The following is a 2,847-nucleotide window of genomic DNA, read 5'->3' as shown; positions in this document are numbered from 1 at the left end:
TAGATAGACAGATAGACAGATAGACAGATAGACAGATAGATAGATAGATAGATAGAAGTGATTATGAAGTGTGTAATGGAACATTACTGCTCACTATACACTGAGCCGTCTTAAGAAGCTTTACTACTCTTTAACAGAGTAAGCACCCTTCAGAAACGCTCTCATTCATTTTTCACCATTCATTATATCTATACAAATGCATAATGCAAAAACAAAACTCCAACTCCGGTGACACTGCCCCAAGCCCTTATTAGCAGACATTTATGAGGTGTTGGACCCAATAATCACATCCTATTCACTCTAGGCAATCTAGACAAAATGTTAGCAGCAACACACAAAACCTCGCCTTTTCCACATTGTCTTCATCATGTTTACGAATTAAACATGTGTCCTTTCTTGTTAGCACAATTAGAATAGCTTAGCCTACTAGCTTAGCATAGTGCTTATTATCGGATTGTTAAATAAAAATGTGATTAACTAGAAGATGATATCATGACAACACACTGACAAAATATGAAGACTAGTCTGTCTCTGTTGGCTTAAAATAAAATAAATTTCTGATTCAGGCTATAATTCGCTACAGTTTTATAACCTGATTAAACCTTTATCTGACATTCATAAATCAATATGCTCTATATATTGCCCAGTCCTAAACTGTTTACAGTGGATTTACAATTTCGGCCTTCTCTTCCAAAAATATCATAGAATACAAAAGCTATTAAAAAAGCTCATATAATTGACTTAACTACTGATTTTATTTTGATTGATAAATTGTAATTTATCTTTCTTTTTATGATCCATCCCTTGTTTTATTATTTACGTTCCTTCTTTTTAATGTGTGGTTATTGAATAAAAAATAGATTAGTAAACTACTCGACTGGGTCTTCTGTTCTGGTCACATGAACATGAAGAACCTATGTGAGAGATGAAAGATTGAGAAACTAAGTAACATAACATAAGTTATTTATGCTTCTTCAGTTGCGTTATCATGATGTCCTAATTCCAAATATGATCAAAGATTGTGTATGTGGAAGTGTTGAGGCAATTTGACTATTGAAAATATAACATTATAATTTAACTCCAAGTCTTCAAACTGATCCCATCTTCCCACTGCTAAAAATGTAGGCCTAAGACAAGCAAATTATTTATGATTTAATTATCATTTATTTATATGATACATACAGTGTGGGAAAATAAATAATTATATTAAAAAATAATAATTCAAACAGTAAAAGTAACGTTGAACTAAAAACAATACATATATGGGCAAAGGTACTGAGGCACACCTCCTAATTACTGAATTCAAGTATTTAAATCAGACCCATTGCCACAGGTGCATAAAATCAAGCACCGAGCCATGCGCTCTGCATGTACAAATATGTGTAGGGGGAAAAAAGGGTAGTTTTGAAGAGCACAGTGAGTTGCATTCTGGTACTGTGATAGGATGCCACCTTTACAATAAGTCAATTTGTGAATTTTCTCCCCTGCTAGATATCCCATAGTCAACTGTAAATGGAATTATTGGAAATTGGAAGCATTTAGGAACAGCAGCAACTCAGCCACAAAGTGGAAGACCATGTAAAGTCAAACTGCGTGTCGCTGAAGAGCTCCAAACTTCCACTGTCATTAATATCAGCACATAAACTGTGCAGCAGGAGCTTCATAGGATGGGTTTCCATGGCCAAGCAGCTGCATGCAAGCCTCAATTCATCAAGTACAATGCAAACCCTGTTGAAAAAAACAGCATATGCTGGTTAGGTATGTTTTGAAGCATGGCTGCTGGTTTGAGCTGGTTTAAGCTGGTCATGTGCTGGTCCTAAGCTGGTCCTAAGCAACTAAGGCCTGCTCAGGACCAGCACATGACCAGCTTAAACCAGTTCATGACCAGCTAAGGACCAGCTTAAACCAGCAGTCATGCTTCAAAACATACCTAAGAAGCATATGCTGTTTTTTTTTCAACAGAGAAGTGTCTGATGGAGTGGTGTAAACAAGTGGTTCTCAACTCCGTCCTAGGGACCCACTACTCTGCACATTTGGTATGTTTTCCATATTTTACACGCTTGATTCAGATCATCAGCTCGTTAGGAGAGCGCTCCATGAAACTCTACTAAGTGTGTCAGTTAAGAGACACAGAAAATGTGTAGAGCGGTGATGATACAAATGATATAAATGATACAAATATACTTTGATTCAAACCCAAAACATGAAAAGAGATCAGAAATAGAAAGATGCTCAAATTAAGTTGAAAAAAAACCACATACTTGTGTCGTTCAGTTTGTGGTTGAGCAGCTGGACTCCTGATTGTCCTGGGTGATTGTAGCTCAGATCAAGCTCTCTCAGGTGTGAGGGGTTTGAACTCAGAGCTGAAGATAAATAACCACAGCCTTCCTCTGTCACCATACAGCCAGACAACCTACAGACAGATTACACACGTGTTATCTAAAAGAGGACATTCAATAGACTTTTGTTTTTATACTAAGCTAATTATAAACACTATAACCTCGCCCTAACTGAAAACTTTGTTTTCCCAATAACTTTTCAGAAACAGCTCAATCCATCAAAGTGTTTTGAAGGCTTGTACACATATTTTGAATCAGTAACAGAATATTCTGAATCCATGGCATAAGAAAGTAGTTCCACTTACATAAGATTTTTCTGGACACTCCTTGCTTTTTCTTATTTATTTACAGCCATAACAAGCAGTGTACATGGAACAGTTAAATACCCCACATAAATACCTCAATATTTCCAGCAGACCATTTGGATTCTTCAGTCCATCACAGAGAAGCTTCACTCCTGAATCCTGTAGGTCATTATTACTCAGGTCCAGCTCTTTCAGTACAGCAT

This window comes from Sinocyclocheilus anshuiensis, unplaced genomic scaffold (assembly GCF_001515605.1).
Source record: "Sinocyclocheilus anshuiensis isolate Anshui unplaced genomic scaffold, SAMN03320099.WGS_v1.1 scaffold524, whole genome shotgun sequence".
NCBI classification, from domain to species: domain Eukaryota; kingdom Metazoa; phylum Chordata; class Actinopteri; order Cypriniformes; family Cyprinidae; genus Sinocyclocheilus; species Sinocyclocheilus anshuiensis.
This window is presented reverse-complemented; position numbering follows the sequence as displayed.